Source organism: Aulostomus chinensis, chromosome 2, assembly GCF_037954235.1.
Source record: "Aulostomus chinensis isolate RoL2024-O1b breed Wild chromosome 2, RoL_Achi_v1.0, whole genome shotgun sequence".
Classification (NCBI taxonomy): Eukaryota; Metazoa; Chordata; class Actinopteri; order Syngnathiformes; family Aulostomidae; genus Aulostomus; species Aulostomus chinensis.
The window spans coordinates 28,594,229-28,616,405 of NC_141321.1; the positions used below are offsets into that span (position 1 = coordinate 28,594,229).

General features: G+C 38.8%; 1 protein-coding gene across 21 annotated transcripts in view; it reads left to right on the forward strand.

Moving 5' to 3' along the window:
* Window positions 1-22,177, forward strand: part of LOC147269674 (uncharacterized) — a 353,014-nt gene that overhangs the window by 882 nt on the left and 329,955 nt on the right. For 12 of the 21 annotated variants that reach the window (XR_015110563.1, XR_015110546.1, XR_015110554.1 and 9 more), the window contains exons 2-3: window positions 1,734-1,823; window positions 13,678-13,761. The gene's annotated coding sequence lies outside the window, so the exon portion shown is untranslated. Of the gene's footprint in view, window positions 1-1,733; window positions 1,829-13,677; window positions 13,762-22,177 lie in introns of all 21 variants that reach the window. The other 9 variants (XR_015110555.1, XR_015110556.1, XR_015110550.1 and 6 more) reach the window with 2 other exon arrangements.

Consider the following 22,177-nt stretch of genomic DNA (forward strand, 5'->3'; position numbering starts at 1 on the left):
TGAAAGGTGAAGTCAACTTTGGTGATGTTTTATTTACATCGATGTATGTTTATTGATTTTTACTGAAATCTTTTGATGCGTGTAAGCACCTCAAAGTCTACAGAGGCAACACTGGTTTACTGTCCTTCTAAAAATAGGAATCTGGCATTCACCTGCAAGCAGTCTGCATGGCACCAGTACATATATTTTATCTCTGACACTTGTTTTCAAAAATGAATTACATCAGGATGTTCCTGAGAGATCTGAGTCAGTTGGAATTTTTGCTGAAATAAGACTTTTCACAGTGGTGGGATGACAATGTTCACCGACCATCAAATCATCTCCATAGCCGGTCTTCTGCTGTTTGAGATGCAGTTGTTTCCATCTCTCCACACTGTTACCTTTTACATTACATGTGCAGAGGATTGTGGGTAATTTAGGAGCAAAATGTGCATCTTGGAAAATTCTGTGAAAGAAGGAGGACCCTGTTCTTTGTAGATATGGAAGGTTTCTGGAAAACTCTGTACATTTTTAAGCTTATAATTAATATACAGAAGACAAATTTTTTTGGAAAGTAATTTTTCAGTGATTTAGTTAATCCAGAGATGCACCAATTCTTCTGCCTTATATTGGGGGATGTTTGCCTTGTAGAATGTCACCAGATAAGATGGCATTCACTGAAACACAAACGGAAACACTTACACCAGCTAGTGATCAGTATTCCTGACATTTTGACTATCCGTCTATGGATTAATTCTTTGTCTGTTCCCATCTAGAGTGTTTAGATATTTCTAAAGCCTTTCCCAATATTCAGAATGCCCAAGGTGCAGACTTCTGCCTCTCTAAAATCCAAGATTATGCATGGTACAGAACTTCATCTGGTATATTTTAAATTGATTGCTGCAGTATCTCTAATCTCTGAAAAAAATCAATACAGCTTTTACTGTCACATCGGAGAGGTGGGGACCATGTATTGATGTTCAGATGTCATTTCAGGGGGATTTGATGTTTCTGTCCACTCTTAAGTGACGAGATGCCATGATAGATCAACTGATGGTCTCCGCTTGCTTTCTCTAGGGTTTTACTGGCGCCTTTTGTTGTCTGGATTCAAATTAAGAATGTAAACTTAATTCAGCTCATTGAGCTTATTAGGGGGAAAGGAGAATGGTTTAGGGAAATATGTTATTGATTACTTTTTAATTGTTAGGTAAGCAGTTTGAATTAAATCCCGATATCGCAATGGGGTTATCATAGTAAGCTCCAAACCAAGGATCAGTACTCTGATGAGACTTTATTGCAGGCAGATGATAGCACACACACTTTTAAGCACTTGAAGCTATTTTAGCACTAAGTAGAAAGTACTAGAAATCATCTGACTATTTCTGTACCTAGATATGGCAGAATATTATTTGTTCTTAGTCTCATTTTGAAGCACTATCTCATATTCACTTTTTAAATTCTATATTTAAGCTTGCAGCTTACACACTCTTTGAGGAGACAGACAGGAGACAGTAGAAGGAGACATCTTGTTTCAGCAGCATGGTGGAAATTTTCCATATTCTTCATGTGTTAGTTGGAGAAAATATGACTTAATTGAAAAATTTTGTCGGAAAGCCATATCAAAAGAGTATTTAGTAAAACGTGTCGAGAGGTCATCTTAAATACTATATATTTATTTGCATGTCTAATGGATGGGAGTAAGGGATGTTGGTGAATTTTTTTTTGTCTTTTTTTAAAATTTATTGCCAAAACAGGAGGCAGCAGTAGAGAAATGGTTGGTCGAAGAGTTGCTGGCAACAAGTTTTCACTTCAGACTGAGATGAAACCTGCAACATGGCATCAAGGTATGGTAAGCAACATTTCTTACTTGGCCACCTCCTGTTAAATCTGAAAGTTCTTGTTGGGGCCATGCATGTCTTTAAGGCTCCCTTAGGAAAAAAAAATCCTTTAAATTCAAACAAAATTCTCATGGTCTTAAAAATCACAACAAAATGAATTAGACACATTGATTAACACTTTGCATAGAGATTTTAGTTTGCCTTTTAAAAAATGTAAATATTTTATTGGCTCATCTATTTTCTCCTGGGCATTTCATGCCTTTGTTTGACTGATGCAGTGGAGGGAGAGGAGAAGTGTGGGTAGTGAGCAGGGATGTCAGTGGTTAACCATTGACTGGTTAACCAGTGTAGACATTTCTGTCTGTGGTCTTATTTGCATTCACACTGTAGTAATTGCTCATGGAGTTTAAAAAATGACTTGCACCAAGTGTGGGACCATTCCATCTGGAAATGTAACAAAGTCACATACAAATTCTTCATTCTTCATTCTTCATTCTCTTGAATGAAGTAGTAGTTCTATTATTCTGACATGTCATAAGACCAACCAAAAAGAAGAACCACCTCTCAAGATCATGCTGCTGCTGGACTGACATCCTGCTCACCATTGTGGGGAAGTCCAAATGATTCTAAGTGCTTTTGCAGTACCTGAAGTGTGTTTGGTATAAGTTTAGTAAATGCTGGTATGTGACCAGATTTTGATAAGTTACTAATATCCATTGATAGAGGACACACAAGAACAAATGAAATCATCAGTGATATGATGTCAAGGACTGGAAGGTTTGATGAGCTTTTTTGGAGAGATTATTGAACAAATCTCCAATCTAGTTGGCTGGAAAAGAGAGAGAAAGAGAAATTTACTGTTTCTCCTTACTGTTAGTCCCTGTCCCATTGTTTCTCTCTATGGAGTCTCTCCTACTCCCAGACAGCCTGTGAGCCCTAGAGTCACATTTCAGGCCTGGCTGCTACTTAAAGGCCCATAATCTGCTCAGCGAATGGCTACAGTGCGGTGGCCTTAACGGAAGCAAATTAGTCGCTTTAAGGACTCCTGCTGCTGTGGGACCCGAGGCTAGTGGCTGGTGCCGTTAACGTTAACACACACACACACACACACACACACACACACACACACACACACACACACACACACACAAACAAAACGGCAAGCCGTCATTATTTATTTAGCCCGTTAAGTGTTTAAAGTGGAAGGGGTCCACCGGGACACAGCATGGTTGATGAAATTATTCCACACATATATATGTTTAAATCCTTCAGGGAGCAGAGCAAGAGAACGTAGAACAGTGAAGTCTTCCCTTCATGTCAAGATTCAGGGTCTGATCACATGATAACACACTGAGGTTACTCTGCTGACGTGGTAGGATTATACACCTCACAACATGGGAGGAATTCTCTCTGGTCTTTTTCAGTGTGAATGTTTCTGGGGCTGTGTGTCAGTGTGGTTGTTCCAGACACAGGTTTTATAGTCCCATTTGGCAGAACCACATAATGCCACTTCAATAAAACTCAGCTGTTTTTAAGCTGTGGATGGAAATAAATCATCTTCCAGAATTCACAATGCCAAAGGCAACCCTGATTCACCTTGAGCTGTGTTGGTATTTGTCCACATGCATACTTCAGCATGTGTATGCAGTCGTGTTTCTGTGTCCAACTGCATCTATTTGGACTCAGTAATAGATGGAGGGGATATTTGTCTTCTCTGTGTGTCGAATAAGGAATCCCAGCATTAATAAGTAATCACTGGATGTTGGCCCTCCCATAACACATTGGGCTGCCAGCACTTGCCCCCAGTAATGACACCATTACAGAGCCTGAAGTAGCCAGCGGTTAAGAGTTTACCTCAGGGAATTCCTTCACTGCTTCACCTTTGACTCACCTCCTCCTCATAAAGACTATGAGGTTATCGGCTGGACCTGAATGTGTTGTGTTGGACCAGCTCTCTATGCAATTCCACATACACTTGTACCCACTTACGGGGATGTTTTATGACATTCAGATGTGGCAGCTGTTGCATCCCCCAATAGTCCACTGGTTAAGATATATGATATATAACCACGATCTCTAATTCTGGAAGTGGACTTTTGTTGTGTTTGACACCCCCCCCCAATCTTTCTCTGCCCTCATTTCATGTCATAAAGGCAAATGAATTAAAATGACATCCAATTAAATTCCAAGTTCAACCCATGTTTTAGAAGTATATTTTGTTTAATGAAAGCAACATTTATGAGTGTGTTCTGTGAAGATGCAATTTGTAAAAATAAAGACATAACACAAATAAAAACAGAGGAATTGAGCCACTATTTATCAGATAATATGAATTAAGGTGATAGCAGAACAAGCAGAGGGAGGGATGAAGTGAGAGAGAGACAGAGGGGGACTGAACAGATTGAATGGCTAATGAAATGGGTATGTCCAGACCTGAATAAATTCTCTGGTCTGGCGATCCCCCAGGATGCTGGCCTCCCAGGGAGATTAATGACCACTGGGCCATGGTATAATGAAGTAGTTTGCCTTGGCAATGTGCTTGTGAATTCATCACAGTGTCCACAAGTGGGCTGGCCGAGCACAACATCTTTATAAATCTCCCTCACTCTTCTCTCCCGCTGCTCCTGATTTATGGTTCCGCCAACCCCAAATGGTTTGGCCCTCTCACCACATCCCACCCTGGCTGACCATCACTATCCTTCTCCTCATCTCCAGCCTCATCCAGGTCACTGAACTGATGGGGAAGAAATGGGTGGCTAATCAGATAATGGGAGGTGAAAATGGGTGAGAGTGAGTTGGAATGTTACGACTTTTAGCTCCAGTGTGCTGCAGGTCACGAAAAGACCTGCAGCACACTCAGTTGCGCAAAGTGTTGTAAAAGGTACTTCAGACTATGTTCTGTTTGCCTCCTCTGAATTTGCAGTTTTATTTTCTGCATTTATAACAGCCACTCTGAATATATATCCATATCCATGAATTACCCAAAGCCTTCAACAGCTGTCAGTTTAGGAACACAAAGAGAACTTAATATTAGAGGAATTATTTAATGGTAACATAGCCAGGATTTCATTCAGCTGTAATCTAATGAGAAATGTGGGTATATATCTGGAGTACCAAATTTCTTCCTTTCAGCTGTGATTTATTGCTCGACTCGGAGCAGTGTTTGCAGGTGGGAAGGTAATGAGGGATCGTGTGAAAGGTGATGTCTACAGCAAAGGTTTTTTTCAGTCATTTTTTTTTTTCCAGTCATCATTGTGCTTCTAATCAATGCATGTGCTGATATGGGCCACGTAACAGCTACTGTTGAACTCCCACTATGGACATGTACCTGTGGCCCTAAGTATGCTGTCCTGCTTCTACTCATTTTTTTTTTTTTCATAAATTGTATGTAACTGTATTAGGCTTTGGCTTTGTGCAGTGTCAAAACATGGTGAATGTTTTCTTGCATGCAGTTCATTACATACTTGTAGGTATAAAACTGTGTCTGAATGCGTCCTACGTAGGCACACATACAACTAATTCATGCTGTCACACAATGGAAACAACTAGAAGATTCCATGTCCCTCTTATAAAAACGGTACGTAGTGATCATACAGTTGTATCAAATATGAGTTTCAGGGATAGTACATGTGTTGGTGATCTGGTCACCTTGGGTGGATAACAAGGTAGAATGCTTAACTTTCAAATAGGCATTAAAAGGCTGACAGATATTTAACATAATAGCCTCTGCTGATTTTTGTTTACTCTGAAGTTATTGGAGTAATAGGTGAACACTGGCCTTAATAGGCTGTGCTGCATCTGCACCATCAAGCTGAAATAACATGGCAACTTAATACCTGAAAACACATGGTGGTTCTCCAGTGTGGTATCTGCAACTGTGTCACACATACTGTGTGAACAACAAAGTGACTACACTACATAAGACAATCGTCTCCTGGTCAAAAGAACTTTTTCTCACGTATTTTAATTCTATCATAAAAACCAATATGATCATGAATAAACTTCCTCAGCAATAGTGATGATTTCTGTGACTCCATTTGTTTTCCTGTGGCAAAAATCATCGAGCTGTTTACTTCAGCACATGTTGATACTCTTAATCTTTCATATCACCAGTGAATAGATATGTCTTCATTATATTCCCTCCTTATTCAGGCATTTCTTAGAGACCTGTGCCCCCTGTTGCTGAGACATTGCCAGCATGTTAAAGGCAAAGGACTGATGATCCTAGTTTTGCACAACTCAAGCTTACAAAGCCTGCCTGTTTGATAAGTGGAGCTCCTCATGGAATAGTTGCAAGGAAATTAAAGGAGAACAATAAGGTATATTAAGGGATATTGAGATTAAAATGCATTTAATTGTGCTCAAGCCTGATGCAGTTGAGATATGTTCTCATGGAGCCTGCTGCTCTGTGGATGCCCTCTGCTAAAACTGATGCTCCTGTCATGGTGCTTGTCATCTAACCTGGTAAAGATTATTAATGAGAGCAAAAATCTAAATAGCATAACAGGAAGTTATGAAAAAAAATGTCAGAGTTAAGTCTAATGAGTCTTTAGTTTATTTACAAAGTACAAACATCACCCTGTGCCAAGTGTACTTAGTAATTGTCAAAGGCTTTACATCTCCATTCTTTCTCAAGACAGCTTATCTTAATCTACAGTGTCTTATTTTTCTTGGAAAGGGATGGATGAGTAGAGTAATTGTACAGTTGACATCGGCTTAGACAACATCATCCCCTTAGTCCCCAGCTAATCCTACAGCGTGATAACAATAATGGGAAAAAAGAATGGAGAGATTTTTTTTTACAAAAGAAGATATGGAGTTTAATTTGTAATTAGCTGCAGAGGTCAAAGACTTCATCCGCCATCTGAAGGTTATCCTCTGTTTTTTTCCCTTTCTACTTCCCTTATCCCTCTCAGTAGTCAGCCTCTGATTTAGATTATGACCTTGTTGTGAGGAAGTGTTAATTGTGTGCATGTGTTTATGTTTGTGTATAAGTTTACAGGCAGATCAGTGAATAAAAATGGGCATATTTGCCTCACGATGGCTTGACAGTTTGAAAAAGAGAGTTAGGTATTTGTATGTTGTGTGTGTGTGTGAACACGTCTGTTTGCTGGCGATTGGAAGTATAATTTATTTCACAAAGGGTGGGAGGGTTATGACCCCGCACCCACAACCACCCCCACCCCATCTGCCCTGCATCAGACAGCTCTGTGTTGTCCCATGGGAGCTCTAAAGTAGCAGAGTTGCCTTCTCTGCACATATATTTGTGTTAGACTGTGTGTGGAATGGCAGACCTGGCGTCTGTGTGTGTGTGTGTGTGTGTGTGTGTGTTTCAACGTGGGCTTGTGTGAGTCAGTGCTGGTATTGATCCCCCCTCCTTCCTCATAATGAAGTGGAACTACAGCTCCATTACGGGCGGCTCTGCCATTGGCTGGAGGTAATATGAAATTAGCTAGCATGCCATGAGCCTGTCAGTATTGATTTCACTACCCAGATTACTTGTTACAAAAGAATAGAGCTGTCTGTGGCATAATTGAACAAGTTAACTCCTTGTCTCATAAAATGGAGGCCTGTATTGATTGTTACAGGGGAGGGCTTGGTGATATGCAGAGAGAAAGTAAGCTGTATGGATGGGGAGGTGCTGATGCTTTCTGTTCTTCGCCACCAGTGTCACCCTGACATGAATCTCGAAGCATTTCTTGCTGAGTTGCAGGATGCTGTAGTACCACAAATTAGTTGTGTTCCATCAGCTTCACATTATAACACACATTTCTTGTTTTTCCTCCCTCTGTCATTTTTCATTTCATTTGCCTCAAGATTTGCCTCAGTCCTGTTTTCAATTTATTACCATATGTAAAAGTTGTCAGAGCTTGACTTAGGTGTCAGAGCAGATTTATTTTGCTTTATCGAGAGTGACCCGTTTGTAAGTAGAGCAGCCATTGCTTGAGTTGTGATGAGGACTGATGATGACGGCTGTAGAAGCCTCTCTATCTCTCTCTTTGGCTCATGCTGTAGCAAGCCGGCCCCGTCTAATCACACTTGGAAGATTTGTGCCACTGAAGGAACGGTGTTTAACAAGCATCATGGTCCATTTATTAACGGTCTCCTCCAGAAAAAAAGGGTTAAGTATTGTGTGCATGAACTCAAAGCAACTAGTTGGTCAACAAGAATAGCATCACACCTAATGTGTGAAGTTGCAAAAATAATTGTAGTAATTGTGAAGTTAAATGTAAGGACAGACTCATGGTTCCTTTTTGTTTTAATGTACTTTTAGTGGGTTTTACCTCTAAACAGTTTGGGTCATACTTACTTTGAGTCATTAGAAAACAGGCTCAGCCATCAACAAAATGCGTGTTTTATTCAGACAAATTTCCCATGATCTCATCCATTGTAGAGTTCAAAGCAATGAGATACACTCTAACCAGGCACAGGGCAAGTGAGGTGGTGATAAATTATTTGATGTGTGAACGATGCTGTTGTCCCTAAAACAGACATGTAAGGTACAGCAATTCCCCCCTCCGTCAGGGTTAGGGGTTAATGAAATGCTCCTCCACGCGCCGATTTCCAGCACTCCACTGCTGAGTGATAAGTAGCTAACCAACGAAGCCTGTAATTACAATCTTACAGAAACCGGCCTGATCTGTATATAAATCTCACCATCCAATTACAAGATGTAATAATTCTGCACTCAGGCTGGTAATGAGGTCTAATACTGGTGCATGTGATAATCCCCTCTGGATGCGGGCTTGATCAGATGTTGGCTTTGTAATTAGACTGGCAGAAAATCATTATTTCGTGTTTAAAAAAATGAGGTTGGTGGGAAGTTAATTTTCTCCCCATTCTCTGAAGCGTAGACAAGAATTTAATGATTTAATCATGATTGTTAGCTATTTTGCAGCAATCAATTTGTAATGATTGTGTCGTAACAGAGGCTTTCAGGGAAAAGGGCCTGTAAAGATTGAAGGTGTCAGTGATATGGCACAGCTTTGTCAATAGATCTATACAACACCAGTGTGCAGAAGTAGGTGTATGCTTCTGTACAAGCATGTAAATGAATCTGTCAAAGTGCATGTGCATTTTTTTTGTAGATCGATATGCATCTCTTTGACAGTTAACCATTAGCAATACAATAACAGCCATACTTATTTTATTCAAGTACAGTGTAAACTGCAAAACGCATAGTTTCTTCTGCATTGTTTCAGGATTGTTAATTAAAAACAGAACATTCTTTATGAAAGTCTTGGAGGCTTGGGGCAGTTAACCTTTGATTCACAAGATTAGTTGTCGAACTTTTGAACTAATCAAGAAGACTCTGTAAGTGTTTGAACAATCAAAGCTTCATTAAAAAAAAAAAATTCTCGTAGCCTTGCAGATTATGTTAAAACACGTCTGGGTTTTAAATTTACATTTGTTCTCATTCTACTTTTGTTCAACCTTTTACAATGAGGAACTTTGGGCAGTGACCAGCTTTTTACTCTTGCATTGTAGAGGGTGCTGCTGAAGATCATCTGACAAAAAAGGGTCACTTGCACAAGAAAAGAAACAGCAGTATGGAGTGCACAAAGCTAGCAGCTGTGTCCTGCATAGGTGTTGAAAAAACCTTGATACAATGTTGAAGGCAGGGGCCTGTATAAAAGAAACACTTGTAACTCCTGCTGGCCAAGGATGCTAATTTTCAGTTCAACCCTCAATTAACTTGTCCGAGGGTAGCATTATATATTCTTGTGGGTCTTCTAGACTTTAAAAATATGATCAAACCAAACAGATAAAATGATAAGTCATTACACAGAAGGTGAAACTATAGAATGTGCAAGTTGTAGTGTGTTCCCAAGTCCATGGGAACATGTTGGCTATTAGTGCGTCATGCGATGGACGCCAAAGTTGTAATAATTGTTTTGACCATGTTATAACAAATCATTTAGCTTGTTGTTATTTTAGTTGAATGTGCAGTGGTCAATTTTAAAATGGATTTTTCTCTTAAATTTTATGTGTAAACAGACATTTACAAGAATGTATGGTCATAAAAATGTACCTCAAAGATGTGGGGGGAAAAAAATGTAAAAATAATTTTTGTATGAACCTTGAGGGTTCCTGTTTTCCCAGGAATTCCTCATTAGCAGGTCTTCTGTTTTTTCTTTATGCATTGTTAGATTTGAGTGCCTCCTGTTTTTTCACCTGAAGCTACCTACCCTGTAGTGCATGGAGGAGCTTCCAACCTGCAGTAGATTTAGGCAGCCTTGTGTGTATGTACTTAGCTCATCTCTCAACTAATCTCTTGGTGATTGCCATAGAGTACTTTATTGATAGGGAATTGACTTCAGTCCTACGAGCCGATTTCTATAATTGATACTGTTTGAAGTTACTCCCAGACGACCAAATGTTCAAAGGCTTGCTGCTGTTTTGATCCACTGTATTAAAGTGCGAATTAAAATGAAAAAGATTGTGTCGATACTGTCTTATAACACCTCAGCAGTGTTTTTCAGTTTTCAATAAAGATGTGCCATATTGACTCACATTAACTCCTTGGACTCTTCTCTCCCAAAAGTCTCATCATTCCTTCTAACTCATAGAAAAAAGACTCGACTCTTAAGAATTAAAAAAAAAAGTGACCATATCACACCCATTTTAGCACTCTTACACACCTTTTCACATTTTTAATGGCTATCTATGTTTTGTTTGTTTTGATGAATTTAAGAACATGTTTAATCACTTTTAAGGCGCCTTCTGATTTGGGACCTCATCATATCTGTAGGCTCAATTTTTTTGACGTAGGTCCAGGTCTTAGAGGTCAGAGTAGGGAGCAAAACATTTTAAATTGTAATTCAGAGATGGACTGTAAGTAGATTGCATCACTTTCTAATATATTACACCACCGTTATCAAACTTAACTGAGTCTTCACTGTGGCTTTGCTCTTAGCTCAACATACAACATGTAAGCTAACATTAGAATAGTATAAGTGCAAAGTACAGTAAAAACTTGTGTCCTCTTCGTAAAATGCTTGATTAAGGAAAATTCATTTTGACATTTGCCCTGACCCCTTTGTGGTTATTTGATTCATTAGTTGCACAAAAACAGGTTTCGGTATATCACTATGTCCCATTCAGTTCATTTATGTTAGTAAGAATCAAAGGAGAGCTTATCATTACATGAATCCTTTAAGAAACAGTTTTTTCCTGTCACATTTCTAAAATTATGGCTCTGGCCCTGGTGCTGCATATTGTTGTTGTTTTTAAGTAGAAATAACATTGCAAGAATTAATATATAATGAATTGTTTATCCAAAAAAAAAAACAAGAAAATATCTTTGACGGTATTATATTTTGAAATATATACAAGCGCTCCTTTTCCAAGTGAGTAGTTTTTATCTTTTTGTGTGTAACCGCTATCCCAGGTGCCTAGCCTCATGCCTCCAATTTCCACCTCTACCTAACTGAAGGCTCCTCAGAGACCTTTAGCTGGAGCTCTGGGCCACTGGGCCTTTGGACCTAGGAATCCTCCTCTTTGGTGCATTGGATAGAGGAAGAGGGAACTACTTTCCCCTGCCCTGCCCATCTCAGCCCCATTCGACCTCACCTCACACTCCCCACCTGCTTGATACCTTAGAAGAGCTTTCAAGTGCTCTTTGAAAGGGAAAAAGCAGAAATGGATGAAATCAGAGATGTGCTCTTTCAGACGCTCAATAGCATGGCACAAGCCTCGCTTAGCTCCCCTGGCACCACTCTTCCCTCTGGTCTTTGGTTTTTCACTCAATTTATTTTTCAGGTGTTTTTTTTCCTTCTCAGTCTATCTTCTCTCTCCTATTGCCTTGTCTCCATCATGAGTGCCCTCTTTTCCAACGAAGTATTATCATATGTGCGTTGTAGTCACTATTTAGGACTGCAACTTAAATACACTTGGAGAGAGGAGACAAATGGGAGAAGTGGTTAGATTGCAGAGTTGCAAATATTTAATTGCTTAGTAATTTCTTAAGAAATAAATCCTAAAATCCAGTATTTGCTGCTTTTTATTGTTTGTATATGTCAGTAATGTAAATATTTGATTCCAACTATGAGAATGTTGGGCAAAACGGGTTATTTTAAGTTCCTAAGCCGTTAGATATTGTAACGGGTTATTTCAATATTGGCAGTCACAGCTGCCACGGAAATGTACTCAGCTTCTTTCTACAGAGTAAAAATCTTGTCAACTGGCCAATGCTGCAAAGGACACACTGCTTAAGTTAAATAAAATATTACCATCAGGCTATAAAGATAATTAGTCTGGTCTCATCTCCTTCTTCCCTTGCAATTAAATTTGACCCCTTTATGTTTTATGGATGCCTGCATAAACCCCTTTACTCCTAAAATACCGTGTAGATATGAGAGGGAAGGTGTATTGTAAACTAATTGCGCCATCTTGGACAGAAGCCACTTTGTTATTATACCTTATATGTAGTCACAGACACACGTACTGTAAGAGCCAAAGAGTCAAAAGTATAATTGCCATTCCTCTAACATCTTCACTGTTATAAAGCAGAGAGTGCTTGGGAAAGCTGTGATTTGAAGACATAAGCCCCAGGCTCCTCATTCCACTCTGCCTCTGAACTCCCCACATACTCTCTGATATCGAGACACATTATAAAGTCCCTCCCTGTAGCTCTCCTCTTATCGATGCCTGCTATAAAACTGTCTCAGAGAAATAGGACAGGGTTAAGGTTTGAAGTAATCTGTTTCTTTTCATTCTTCCATGAAACATATGCCCATTTTGTAACAATGAAAAACTAATTATAGACTTAAACAGGAAAGATAATACTGTGACTGTATTGCACCTAGTGCTTGGATTGTGTTTCACCAGTGTTATATGTATAGTAATGACAGCTTTATCAAGCCCCAGTACTCCACAGACCTACACAGCCCTGCAATTATGGTAGATGCCCACAGAATGGCAGAGACACTGGCCATTGTGAGGGTAAAGACGTGTAAAGCTGCTTTCCATGACTGTGTTTTGGTGCAGAGGTCACTGCGTGGGCTTGAATGGCAGTAGCTATCCATGCATAAACAACGTCAACACAGATTGATGCTTTGAAAGGTTTGGTTGCCAAGGCTCATTGGTCAGCTCCTCAGTGCTACAGTTTACACTAAGAAGTTCAAATATACTACTGTTTACACAAATGTGGTGGGTTTTGGATCCTTCCACGACAGTACATGTAAAGATAATACATATGTTGCACATAAAGAAATATAGGTTGCATATAAGAAAATATGCTAAAAGCAGTATTTGTACAGAGTTAATATTTTTAAAACCAATTGTAGAACGTGCCTCTTTGTAGAAAACATTTTGTGAGCTCAAGACACCTGTAGTATTTGAGTTCTTGAAAGGCAAAATACACATTTTGGGTGGAGCAACACTTGACTGGTATTGTCTTGGAAAAAGAAGTCCAAACTAGACTGTGCAGAGATCTGTCATGTGATTGTTCAGTCAGTGGAAATGATCTTTTACGACAGCCATGTCATGCAACAGACATGACTGGTGTATTTCAGCCATAATCGGATGGTTGCATATTTAAATTATATTGTGAATGAATTATATAATTTTCTTTGTACTCATGTTTTCCGATACTCTTTGTTTTTCCTTGGCTGATTTGTGTTATGACCCCCAATCCCTGGATTTCACCAGGGATGTAACAGTATATATACATGTTTGAATGCTTGTTTGCATACACAGAAATTATCTTTGATTGACAGCACATCTGGTGAACAGTTTGTGCTTGCATTTCTTGGCCTCAGCAGTTCCACAAAAAAATTCCCTCATGTCTTTGAACCCTGAGGAAGGAGGTCTCTGTCTCATGTCACCCTTTCTCTTTTCTCTCTTTTCTCTCATGTAGCAAGTCAAGCAGTGTTGTTTCATTCAGCCATGAAGCCCTTTGGCGGTGAGGAGGAGTAGAAGGCCATCTGAAGGACAGTTTGAGGTACAGACGTATACAGTACATACTGAGAATCATGCCTCCATTAGCAGGGCCTCTGTTTACCATGGGGAGGTATGCCAGGGATTTAGTGGCATATGCTGAAGCCCCTGGTGGCCCTGTGACAAGGCACTTACTGTGGAGATTTCAGGTCAATTCCTGGTTTGGGGGTACCCAGAGGCTGTGTCCTGAGGCAATGCCATTGGGCTGGGATGGACAGTGCATATGATTGGCTCTCAAATTTTATCTACTGCTGTAATACCAACCCTAAAAGCATTTTTAATTTTTGTGAAGCCTGTAATACAGGCTTCCTATAACATCCAGGCAGGGTCTTCTGTAAACCACCTTGAAGGGCCCATTTTTGTAAATCTTCATACATGATACTCTGTTATCAGACGGTTCTAACAATAGTAATAAAAAACAACAACCAAATGACAAGGGCCTGTGTGCTCCATTTTTTCAAAGACAAAATACAGTATAATCTACTTTCATCTGCCTCCAGTGTTGCTTTACCAGTATCTTTGAATTTTCTCTTCAGTCACTGCAATTATTGTTTTTGGTTTTTTTTTTTAAGTCTATTGGGGGACGTATTTTAGAAATCTGTAAAATTTATTAGTATCCCAGTGTTCATGTGCATATTAAGTGGCTCTCTTAAGCAATATCCTGGTTGTGCATTATTAATAAGATTGTGAATCATCTGTTAACTCCAGTTATCTATTTAGTTTCTACTTTTAGCGTGATGTAGCCAATCAAGCTAAAGAAATGGGTGTGATTATGAGTTACTTTTTCAGTTTCAATTAAAATATGTACATAGATGAGCAGAAACTGTTCAGACGGTAATGAACATTGTTGGAATGAAAAATAAATTGCACACCTGTACACATATTCACCAATTTATTCGGTACACCTTGATACAACTGCAGTGAATCTTCCCTTAATGAGGATGATACTGCTCTGTTTGTATCGGATCTGTTTCAGAGAGGTGTACAGGTTTGACCTGGCAATTCTGTAACACTCTGACTGATCTCTGTCTTCTTCATTCTTTCTGAACTTCATTCACCATTTTGATGTAAGAAATACAATTTTATACACATTTTGGATGTGTTTCCAGTAGAGCCACACCAATCTGCATTTTTTTCACCCATTTGCCAATACAAATATTGATTCTTACATTCTAATTGATCCTGATTTCTTGTTTGGCATTATAGCAACATATTGATCCCAGGCAGCATTGAAAGGCAATAAGATCTTCCACAACAATTAAGTTAAGTCAAGTAATCTAATCGGCCATGGGCATTTCATGATTTGCTAAGAATGTAACTGAATTTATCATGGATATTACCATATGCCCTGAATTCATCAGAACATGTAATTATTTTGGGCATTTTGCCTGCAGCCTTGAATTAAAACTTTGCTACTGCAGTGCTGTCTCCTATGCTGTTTCTTCAGTCACATTCCAGAGAATAAACATCTGTTGTTTGCTGCCTTGGGCCTAGAGTTTGATCTCCCCTTGCACTTGTTAGTTACTTTTAGAGGGCAATATCCAACAGAATGGAAAAATGGATGGTAGGTGTCTTTGTTTTAGCTCTGCAGTTTTGAGACAACTTGGTGCAAAGCTGTCTTCATTAGGACCTTGTCTTCATTAGGACCGTTTCACCTGACTGACTGACAGACAGGCTGTGTTGAGGCTCCATTAGACTGCAGCCCTATTCTCTGTGGACTACCTATTTACAGAAGGGTCCTCTCTCTCTGCTCCTCTTCCTCTCTTTCTGTCTCTTGCTCTCACTTGTTCTGTCTGACCAGGCTAACCCCAGGAGCCCCCTTAACACACAGTGTTTGAGAGCCCAGTCAATCACACGCAATGATGTTAAACTCCTCTCCAATGAATACCCTTCACCAGTCATCAGAGAGATTGTCTGTGTCTGGCAGCTGATTAGGAGTTCATCTCAAGTAGTCTCATCTCCATTTACAGCCCCTCTGAAGGGGCTGCCTTTTCAGTAGTTCTGTCCTTAACATGATTGCTTTACCTGGGAGCAGGAAAACCTGTAATGTGATAATGGCATGGCTTACCATTGCATTCAGGCTGGATTTGTTCAAATTAATAAAAGAACAAACTAAAAGAGGGGTATAATGGATGTAACATGACACAAAAATCATGGTCTAATATGTCCCTGGTTTTTGATGTCCAGATTGCTACAATGAACTGATTAGTGTATGAAATTAAATATGATGTCAAATTATTATGACCTCAAAAATCTGAAAATTGCGTTATAATAAATAGATAGGACTTTTAATTGTTCTCTTGAGCACTTATTGCTATGGTTGAAGAGTCTTTTGGAGATATTCCTTGCTTTTGTTTTTATTGCACAAGCCTATCTAAAATAATTGAAAAATATGAAATAATGTCCCATTTAGGTTTTAGCCTTTAGAAAACTAAGTACTTATATTTTAGAAAGTGTTGATATGATCTGCTGGCTGAAACATTATATCAAATCACCTATGGCAGCGTGAATTGTTATTGAGAGCCTGCCTATGTTCCATGGGGAGTTGTGCTTCCACCCTGTTTTTTTTTATTTTATTTTTTTTTAGAATCAGTCGTATTCTCATTCAATAGACCCTTTCTTGCTAACATATGGGCAGGTTTGAGGCAAAGCGGACAGTGGAAATGGGTGATAATGGCCAAAATCCTGTTATATTTTACTATATGGTAATTGTATGATAGGTTGATACTATCTTATTGCTCAGCTGTAGCAGACAGCTGTTGATTTAATGTTTTAGGTTTCCCTCTTGTGAGACAATTATAGTGCAACATCAGTTTGTTTGTCCCCTTTTCTACCCAGACGTGGCTTTGGAGGTTCATCTTAAGAGATCTATTGGTATAAAGCAAGAATCTTCATCATGCTTGACCATTTGAAAGTGTTGCTTCCTGAGCGAGAAAGACTGAGGAAAAAAAAAACTTTTGTGCATGCATTTATGCAACCTCTCATTGGTTGCAGAGATGCATGGACCATTGGACTGACCCAAACCATGTTCTCTCTTTCTCAGTTTCACTTTTCAAGTGATTAAAAAGGCAATGAGCCTCTGTTTAAAGCATTAAACTGTCAAGCCAGTGTTGTGCTCAAATCCAGAGCTCTCAAAAATCTTGTATTCTAAAGTGTAATATGACTCACTCTTGCATGTGCATGCTACTCTTGCGAAGTCCATTGTGTTGTCTGTACCAGATACTTGCTACTCTGCATTCTTCTGTAGTTCAACAGTTGGGATTTCTTAGCAGAACACAGGCTCTTTGAGAGAGATAGCACCTTAAAGTATTTCAGCTGTGCTTCAGTTGCTGCTTCATTTCAAGTAATCTCTTGAATGTATGCATTCTTTGCTTACAAGCAGCTCCAGCTAAACTTACTTTGTTGGGTGCTTGGAGGAGCTTAATTTGTGAGGAAAAGCTACACTAATTTTATCAACTTACTCTTAAACTTGAATTTACTGTTTTATACAAATACAGTGTCATGGTATTCTACAATCAGTATATACGTAGCTTGAAGAAACTGAAACAAATTCCATCACTTTACATGGGTTGCATTGGTGGGTTGTTGAGGTAATTGGCGGCACTATGCTCAGTCACTTAAGTGTGAATTGAAAGTAGTATCAACACAATTTCTTTGTCTTGACTTCATGTTTCTTCTGCATATTGGAGAACATGAAATAACTGCTTAAAAAAACACACTCTTCATCTTGTCCTCACTTGCTCACCACTTCTCATTCATCGATTATGTTTTCCTCTCCTACACACTGCTTGCAATGTGCTGTTGAGATTAGAGATGAATAGTGAAGACAATCGGTCAAGTACTGACATCAGTCTAGGCTTTGTGATTTTTTATATAGTTTTAATTCTCTTGGACCAAGTTTAAACAATGCAATTGGATACTCTCCTAACAGGCTTATAAAAGAGCATCTTTCTTGTGAAAATAAAAGCAATGACTGTAAAATCCAATTTAAGACAACACAAAATAAAGGACAGATGAACGGTCAGACAAACAAGATGCTCTCTGTCTGTCTTTCTTTGAATAGTTAATCTTTCACATATTTATTGTTTTGCTTGACTGGCTTGAACCTCACCAACCTGACATAATATGCAACATGAAAAGTAGACAAAAGAAACTCTGTTTCTTCAATGGGACTAAACTAGTCTCCTGGCTAAGTGGTACATTTACTGATAGATTTAATTACTTACTAAATAAAAACAATTCTGTGCAAAGTATTTATACCAGCGTGTTCTTGAGCATAGGTGATATGTTAGGTCGACATGGACCTAACACCTAACCTAATCTCTTGACCTATGTTGGTGCCAAGTATTAAATTCTATTGTCAGTTTGATTTTATTGGAAATTTTATTTGGTGTTTGACTCTTGCAGTAATTATAGTTGATTAATTGCAATGCGAGACGTTAAATATGTTGGTATTTTCACATTCCTTTGTTCAACGCTGCCTGGCTAGATGCTGTTATTGACACATCAGCCAGACTCAGCTAATACTACTAAGGTGATGTTTTCCATATCTGTCTGTTCATCTGTCAGGATTTTAGAAAGACTAAACCAATGCATACTTCTGGTATCCTTCATCTCTTTAGAATATCAAATTGCATGATGAATATACATTTTGCCATAACTAAAAACAGCAGACCTTTCAATTTACCTTGCTTAGTTTTTGATAATTGGCCTGGAGTTTCATAACTACCGCCACGTAGACTGGAGTTGTTCTATGCTAATTTATGTTCATGATATACCACTTGGGAGCACCTGCTAAGACAAGTGCGACAGCTAGTGGTAAAATTTAGTGTACCTATTCTGTACGGAGTTTGGCTGAATATCAAAGACATAACACCGGCCCATTCCTTGTGTTAAACATCAGAGACACAAACTGTGTTGCTATGTAATTCTGGTTTGTGTCAGTATCTGGACAGTTTGCCCCAGGAACAGTGTAGAAAGGATTGAGACAACCTTGTGCTGAAAGACATATTTATGTCAATACTCTCGTCTCTCACAACCTGCACCCAAATTGCATTAGCATTCAGCACAAGGTTTTTTTTCATCTAATTTTTCAGACAATTAACTGCGTATAATATGCACCTTTCAAAATCAGATGTTACCAATGTCAGTATCCAATCGCATCTTGACACTCTGCAAAAGATGTCTAAATTTATTCACAGGTCCTAATTGTTTGCCAGTATGACCAAGTGAAATAATTAAATCCTATTGGCCCTAATTTTTTTAATAGAACAAACATAACCATAATGCAAATTGTACTCTTAACTAAAAATGAGTAAAGAAACAATTGCCTTCTGAAATATATACCAGTACATATTTGTGTAACATTTGGTTAATGCTCATTGCTTGAGCTGTGACCCAGTTGTTTAGCCAGACCTGTTGCTGTTAGCTGGTGCTTCTGCAAGGTAACGCCAGCTGTTAACAACATCATTTGCGTTTAAATTTTGAATGCACAATCATGGAAATGTTCAGATGTCTTCGGTCAGAATACTCATTTAAGTAATAAACATGTCACAAGATATAATTTAATATCAGAATATGTTTCATTTCCTCTCTTTGTGATGCTGACCCTTTGGGTTCCTCTGTTTGGTTTGGTGGTTTAATTATTGTAGCTTTCTGTCAAATTGATTTAGCATTAGTTAATTGAAGTAGTGGCTATACTATTGTATGTATTAATGTCTTGGATTTAGAGTATGTCAGGTGTTTTTGCTTTCTCTTGCTTTTTTGGTCCACTGTGAGTTTACTTCATTATATTATGTAGGAAAATTCTGTGTCCAGTTTGGTTTCTGACAGTCCCATCTGAGTTGTGATCTGCCAAGGCAGAGGCTAAATGGCACAATCAAGCACTTGCTGTGAGAGATCCAAGTAGGTTTCCTGGCGGCCTTTTAGTACCTGTACCTCCTCGGGGATCTCTTCCCACATCAGTATTCAGGTCCACAACTTCAGCCCCTTCTGATTCCATCCTCCCCTGGATTTATTTTCACACTATGGGGGTATGATAGCCCCTTAATAATTCATATTTAGAGTGTATACCCATGCACTGAGAAATTCTGATTCATCCTCCTGAGTAGCTGCCCACCCTCTTGCATCATTTAAGCCTGCAAGTTCTAGTTGTGGCTTATTCGCTCAGTCTGTGCAATGCTCTTTGGACTAGCGCTGTCAAAATTTTTAGCTTAAGAGGAAAGTTTGTGTGGGTGGACAAGAGTGTCTGTTTTCTTTTAGTCTGCATGCTTTTTTAAAGAGCAGCAAGACTCTAAGCACACTCAGCCTTAGTTCAACTTAAAACTGTTCCAAGACACAGGGTCAAAACGAGCATGGCGGCACCTGTCCCCTAGAAGACGGGGCTAGTCAGCCAAAGACCAAAGATCTTTGTATAAACAGTAATGAGCTAAAGTTTTAAGAACTTTTAAAAAACACACTGAAGTATATCTTGTGTGTTGAATACATGCAAAAACAAAAACGCAATATTTTGGTTTAACGTCTACATGTACAGTAGCCATGTACTGACCATTAAATCCTTATTGTAAGAAACAAGGGAATTATTGCATTCCCCACTCTAAGCAGGCACAGATTTTTGTGGTGGTTTGCGTGGGCTCCCCTTCCCTTGAACTGCGTCAGTGTCTTACTATTGCTGGTTGAAAAGCTCTGGAGAGAGATAGTATGTTACTGTATCTTTGATTCTATTAGTATATAGCTATATAGCTATAGTTCATCTGGTGTAGTCAGGGCTCCTTTGGAATCCAGTGACTCACTATAAGAGAGTATAACAGCTGTGGAGAGAAAGGAGAGTACCGCTGAAGCATTATGCACTGCATTACAACTTACTATGAGACAAAATGGACTAGAGCTAGTCTGTTCAGACACCCAACCATTTATAGATCCACTGATCACACCATGCATTGTTTAATGGTCGATGCTGATACCGATATTTCTCTCTTGTTGCTTTGTTTGAGTATCTGGTTTTTATTATGTATATCCCTTCCAAGTCATAGATAGAAAACATCATGATAAGGAATAACAAGTGTCGTTCTATTTCTATTGGCCCTTTATCACACAATCTGAAGCAACACAAAGACAGTCATACAACATTTAATTTGACTCTCTTTCACATCATCAAATAAACATTGTCCATCAGCTATCAGCAGATATGACATTCACTGGTTGCTGTCAGTGATACTAATATTGGCTGATACATGGAAGATAAATTGTGCATTTCTGAAATTATCATTGTTAAACAGCATGTACATTTTTACAATTTGGATTATGATTGCAGCACCTCATACACAAGAGTCCCACAGTAGTTCTTTCGACACTGAGAGTCAGAGAAGGAGGCTTTGCTCTTTATACTATGTCCCACTTGTCAGAGAAAGAAAGATAAATATAGTTTAAGACAAACCAAAATAAATGGGTGGGTTCAGAAATGTGCAGCACAACAAGCCACAGAGGAGGATGTATGTGGCCTGTGTTCCTACACAGGCCACATACAAACAGCCTGACTCTGACTCTGCTGTGGAAACAGATGATTACATGGGAGACATAAAATGGTTATGACACTGTCACAATAAGTAGAGCAGGAAATTGTTATGAGTGGATGAATTTGTCTCATACAAACCCAATGTAATGTTGAACCAAGTCTTATCTGAAACATTCATTGCAGTTTTTACGGTGGAAACTTGAAAACTGTATTTATCATTGCAGATTAACTGGTTGGTTAGCTCACACTTTTATAACCATGTGTTTTACATATAGTCAGCAATGTCACATGGGATACAAATTTAAGGGGAACACTTTAGTTTTGCTCAAAATATCCACTATGGATGGAAGTGTCATTCTACCAAGTGAATATTTCTGCATGTTTTTCAGACTGAGTAATATGCTTGTAAAGAAAAAGAAACTTCATTACATGAATCATCTCATAACAGAGCTACCTCAGTGAATTACAAGAAAAACTATGAACGATAGATATTTTACATTGTTTGTGTACAGTGAGCATGTTACTTGTTATTTTGTTAATACACATTTAGAAGTAATTATTGTTAGATTCAGTGTGTTCAGGCACAGATAGCACATAGCTGGCTCACAGCATTAATTTTATGTTTTCACAGTGGTAGCTACTTGATTGCACTGTATATTTACTTGATAAACTGTAGGTCTTACTCTTGCAGAATGAACATATTCACAGTGCTTCCATGTCCTGTGTGAATATTAATGTTGATTTCTGAGGACATTACTAAGATATTTAAAGACAAAGTGCTTGATCTCAGTGACGTAGCCCTGATTGTATGTGGAAGAGCAGCACTATCAGCTGATGAGAACATTGACCAGGGGCCTCATGTATCAATACTTGCGTGGATCTCACACTAAAAACTTGAGGTCGCAAG